The sequence below is a fragment of the Rhinopithecus roxellana genome, chromosome 4, assembly GCF_007565055.1.
Source record: "Rhinopithecus roxellana isolate Shanxi Qingling chromosome 4, ASM756505v1, whole genome shotgun sequence".
NCBI lineage: Eukaryota > Metazoa > Chordata > Mammalia > Primates > Cercopithecidae > Rhinopithecus > Rhinopithecus roxellana.
This window is the reverse complement of record NC_044552.1, coordinates 821916-827756: the sequence shown is the minus strand read 5'-3', so window position 1 is coordinate 827756 and position 5841 is coordinate 821916. Positions and strand designations below refer to the sequence as shown.

Below are 5841 nucleotides of genomic sequence, written 5' to 3'. Positions count from 1 at the left end.
AATGGTAACATCTTTCTCTTTCTTTGTTCTGGTGGGCAACTAGATTTAAACACAAGACTTAGACAAGCAAGCTGGGAAATTTCTATTTATCAGTTGAGTTAGATGTGTATCAAGGCAGATGATCCTAAAGAGATGGAAGTGGAATTGAGAAGTCTCCATTCTTGATGAATAGAGTCTGTAGAGGTAATGTGGCCAATGGGGTCTCACTTTTAACCGCAGATTTTTAAGTTTTAAAAGTTAGTTTGCTCGTATTGATATTACAGAGTAGGCTCTTGAATAACGAGTGCTAAATAACTGTGTCTGTAGGCCTTGAAGATTTCTGCAACACTAGGCATGGACTGTTAAATGGAACTTTCATTGTATTCCTCATCTTGTGATGCATAATGGGGTCTTACATTAGTTGAGAGACATCGTAGATGAGTGCACACTAGGACCTTTATGGGAACAAGAGAGTATATTGAGATCATATTTCATATATATTTATGCCTTTGAACTCCTCATGGACTTATTCTTAGACTTTTGACTAGAAATAAATTCTTCACTATTTAAACAATGTTTTCCCAAACCTTTATGTACCTAGCACCATCCAATTTCTTTTTTATGCCTTGTTATCTCATGGACACAGTGGGAATTGAAAACCAGTGTTTTTAATAAAAAGGTCTTATATTGGTGAGCAGGGAATTGAGGACTTGGAAGCTTCTAATTATGTAGCACAGGCAATGAATGCAGGCTACCTCCGAGTTTACCCTGGTTCCTTCATCCAGCCTGGCAGGCACTGCGGAGGGGCCTTGCACAATCGGTGCTGGGAAGGCATCAGGGGAGAAGAATCTTTTACTGGACAGGCAAGAATAAAAGGGGTAGAGAGAACTAGGCATGTGATAAAAGCACATAAAATCTGTTTAAATATATTCTTAAGATTGCTTTAAAATATTTGGTTCTGGCCTTTCAGAAGAGTCCTGGGGTTTTCAGACTTGAGGCAGAAGGACGATTGTATGAGTCAAGCTGCCTCAGGATGTTGTTTATAAAGGATAATTTCTTCATTAGTTCTCATTAATTCATTCGTTCTGCCAATATTTGCTGAGTGCCAGCCGCTGTCCTAAAGCTAGAATTCTAGTGATGAACAAGATTGACACAGCCCCAACTCTCATGAAATTCTAGAGACTGTCAGAGGCATGTGGCCTCTGATCTCACAAAGTAAAAAGAACCCCAATTTCAGATAAAAAGGCATTTATTTTTGGTTAAAAAATATTTCCTTTAAAAAGCTATCTCCATGTAGTGCAATAATGTCACAGGATTTTAGGACTGAAAGGCTCATGCATTCATGTGATAAATATTTATGAGCTACTATGTTACAAAGCAGTGCTACCATCTCAGCTAACATTGTTAAAATGGTCAAGACATACTGGTCTGGTGTCCCCCTCTCCCCTGAAGGATGGGACTTTACATGCCTATGCTGCAGTTCAAGATGTGTTGATTGTGTGTTTTGATCTCAGATAGCAATCTCCTCTCACCCCCCCCAGTAATTTCTGAGTTCTAGAGAAAGCCTTAATGTAAGCTCCAGGTATTCACAATTTGTTGTGTCTGTCACATGGAATGTCATGAGGTTGTAGCTAATAGGAGAGGAAGAATGAAAGACAGTCTTAAAGTTTATTTATTCAGTTCTCTTATTTGTAAACAAGTTACCTGAACTCAAGAGAGCAGAAGGCACATAGGAGTAATAAAGCCAGGCTGTACAGTTTTCAGGCAAGTCACCTTTCTAGCTCACCATCTTTGTGTTTGGCCATTATGATATTTCTTTGGAATAAAAATTGCTTACCAGGATAAAGGGCAGGTGTTTGTTTCTCTCATTTACCACTGTATCCCCAGTGTCACAATAGTGCCTGGTGTGTAGCAGATGCTCAATGAATGTTGGTGAAGGAATTAATAAATGAATGATATAAAGGCTTTTATCACAATTAAGTATGACTTAGAGGATATAAAGAAAAGTCAATTAATCCAGCTTTGCCAATAACATACAAAATCAGTATGCACGTAGAGTTTGAATTTTTCATTGGCTTTACTGATCTTTACTATGAGTGTCTTATTAGTCATCTGAATCCCTTTCTGCTGCCTGTATTTCCAGAATATAACATCAGGAAGGAGGGTTCCATGGTGTAATGGTTAGCACTCTGGACTCTGAATCCAGCGATCCGAGTTCAAATCTCGGTGGAACCTTTCATATTGGCTGGGTGCTGTGGGAGGCCAAGGTGGGCAGATCACTTGAGCCCAGCAGCTCAAACCCAGCCTGGCCAACATGGTAAAACTAAAAATACAAAAATTCAAAAATTAGTGGGGCATGGTGGCAGGTGCCTATAATCCCAGCTACTTGGTAGGCAGAGGCTGCAATGAGCTTTGCCACTGAAATTCAGCCTGCATGACAGAAGGAGATTCTCTGTCTCAGACAAAAAAAAAAAAAAAAAAGGGGGTCCACACAATCGGAAATTATTCTTTCATCCAAAGGCAGTTGGTCATATACAGAGATTCCAAAGGAATTCCTTATAGATTCTTATTTTTAAAATAACATGAGTTAGAGAGGAGAGGTCATGAGATGGTGTAATTCATGCCATGTACCCTGGCTCACAGACACTTTTGACAGCTAGACTGACACATTAGTAAGGGCAGTGATGGGCTGTATAATGAGGTTTCAGCCAATGATGAACAGCAGGTGTGGTGGTGGTGCCATAAGATTATAAAACTATATTTTTACTGTACCTTTTCTATGTTTAGATACACAAATATTTGCCACTGCATTCCAGTTGCCTACAGTATTCATACTGTACTATGATGTACAGATTTGTAGCCTTGGAACCATAGGCTATACCATATAGCCTAGGTGTGTAGCACAGATGGCTGTGCCATCTAGGTTTATGTAAGTACGCTCTATAATGTTTCCACAACAATGAAATCATGAAATGACACATTTCTGAGAATGTATCCCTACTGTTAAATGGTGTGTGACTGTAAATGAAACCCCAGAATGGAGAAGGTTGCTTATGTAAAGAAGATTGCTGTTTAACTAGGAGATGCAGTTGATAAATACAGCAATTATTTGAGAAAAGAGAAAGGACTCAGTTTCTTTGGGACACTATGCTGGCAGTTAAATAATCTGTTTTTAATTTTGTCTCCCTTATCTAATGACCCAAAATGAAGTATTTCTTGGCATATGCACTGAAGAGAAAGGTTCCAACTTGTCCTGTGTACCACAGGGTATTCCACATTTATTTCACCACCATTTACAGTATCCAAAGAATGTTTGAGGTTATGAATGGAATCAGTTAAAGAATAGCCTGTTATTTATGCACCTAAGTTAGCTGAAAGTAGACACCATAAAACATATTTTGGGAATGAAGTATGTTTTTCCCTATCAAAGTTATCTAATAAGGTACAATTATACCCAAAGGCAGTTGGATTTGATTTTTATAAATGATAGCATAGCAGGGACCCATGTTTAAGTAATTCGGACTTTATGTAAGTCAGCTGTCTAGACAATTAAATGATGCAAGTTCTGATTCTAGGCAATTCATTACCTGATTTAGTAATTTTCTCTGCTCCTTTGCCTGACTTAAGAGTTAGGAGACAGTATATTTTGTCTCTATTCTGCCAATAACATTCTGTATGACCTTGGAGAAGCCACTTAGATACTCCATGTCTTAATTCACTTATTTATAAAATGGGAATAATAACCACACCAAGGCCAGTTATTACAGGTTGAATTGTATCCTTCAAAAGTATATGTCAAAATTCCAACCCCAGGAACTATGAATGTGACCTTATTTGGAAATAAGGTCTTTGCAAATGTAATGAAGTTAAGATGAGGTCATTAGAGTGGACCCTAATCCAATTTGACTGCTTTCCTTATAAGAAGAGGGAAATTTGGCCACAGAAAACACAAAGAGAGAACTCCATAAGGCAACAGAAGAGAGATTGGAGGGATGCAGCTGTACACCAAGGGATGGCGGCACCAACGGCACCAGTGCAGCTGGGAAGATGCTACCGAAGATGGTGTAATGGATGCTACCTAGAGTCTTGGGAATGGGAAGGATGGTACCCAGAGTCTCGGGGGAAGCATGGCCCTGCTGACACCTTGATTTTGGACTTCTTGCTTCCAGAACTGTAGGAATATAAATTTGTGTTGTTTTAAGCACCCTATTTGTGGTAATTTGTTATAGCAGCCCTAGGATTTGATTTTTATGAATGATAACTAGGATTTGATTTTATCAAATCAAATCTAATAAATTGCCTAACTAATAAACTAATGAATCGCCTAACTCGTGTGGTGGTATGAAACTAATAAATTGCCTAACTCATAGGGTAGTATGATATGATATTAATACTATATGTAAAAATATTTCTACATCTATTGGAGCAGGATACATTGCTGTGACAATATATAGATGACTTTATCTTTCTTAACCCCAAGAGATATCCAAAAGGAACTTCTCTAAAGCAGAGAGTGTTAGGGAAAAGCCAAATTAAAAACTCTGTTAGAAATGCTTTTTGTGATTAAAAGAAGATTTTGTTAACAAGATTTTAGACTTAACAAGTTATCTCTAGTAGAACCCTGAAAATGCAGCATTTCACAAACACGTTAGAATAACCATTTTCTGCCTTCTTTGATTTTTGTGTGTTTAAACCATTTCTTTGCCTGAGTATATGAGTTTTCTTCAAGGAAATATGAGTGCCTTACTCATTACACTTAGAGTGTTGGCTTTGCCACAGGCTACACAATAATCAGAAAATAAAAATGTAGAAAAACTTTAAAAAAATGTTATGATCTTTAGCCACAAAAATCCCCTCCATAGGTCTGATTCTCTATTAACCACCCTCAGACAAACCATGGTAATGAAATTCTATCACACTGCAGTCATTGCACAATTATCTCTGTTGACCTAAAAGAATCATTAGTCCAAAAAACGTATTCATCATTTGAAAAGATATTCAGCTTTAGAAAGTATTGTGGCGTATTGCCCCTTCTATATACACATATGAAAGGAGTGACTATTGTTTTATATGTATATATACACACAAACAAACGTACATACATGTGTATATAATAATAATTATTATAGATAATTGTTATTAGTTCCTTTTTATTTTTCAGAATTTTCTTCTACTTCTATTGGTCTAATCAGGAGAGAGTTAAATGTATCAGACTGAAAACTGGAGAAACTTTGGAGGTCATTGGGCTTAAATCCCCTCATTTTAGAGATAAGGGAAGCAGAGCATAGCTTTTCAGTGACCTGTTGAAGGTTGCACAGGGATTTGGTGACAGAATAGATTTCCAGTTGCCTGACTTCCAGTCTGGCGCTCTTTCTTCTCTAAAACCATAGTGGTCATACAGACTTGTATTGGTTCTTAGATCTCTCACTAGCTCCATGACCTTGGATAAGACTCTCAAATTCTCTAAACATGCCTTTTCTTGTTTGTAAAATGAGAATGAAAAAACCAGGCTGGTAAAAGCTGGAGTACAGCTGAAACAAAAAATATGCAGGCCACACAGTGTTACTCAAGCTGAAAAAAGTTCAGCTTCCCACTATCCCATCCCCGTACCACATCAATGACTACTTGTCCCTCTGCCTCAGCTCAGGTCATCAGTTTCTGGGGCATTTCTTCATTGACCCTTGGGGACTTGCACAGGATCCTTCTTTCTGAGCTTATAGTCCCTGGAGCTCTTCCTAGTGTACATGTACCACATTGCTCTAGTCCAGTTGCCGGGTTATTGGACTGTAGGTACTTGATAGCAGAAACTATTTATACTCACTATTTTTTTTTTAATCTCTATTTTATTTTATTTTATTTATT

The 5841-nt window shown here is 37.8% G+C and overlaps 1 non-coding gene across 1 annotated transcript; it reads left to right on the top strand.

Annotated features, from left to right (window-relative positions):
- Positions 1-2142: 2142 nt before the first annotated feature.
- On the top strand, positions 2143-2214 carry TRNAQ-CUG. Its single transcript has one exon. It is a non-coding gene; the product is annotated as a tRNA-Gln (tRNA).
- The last annotated feature ends 3627 nt before the right edge of the window (positions 2215-5841 follow it).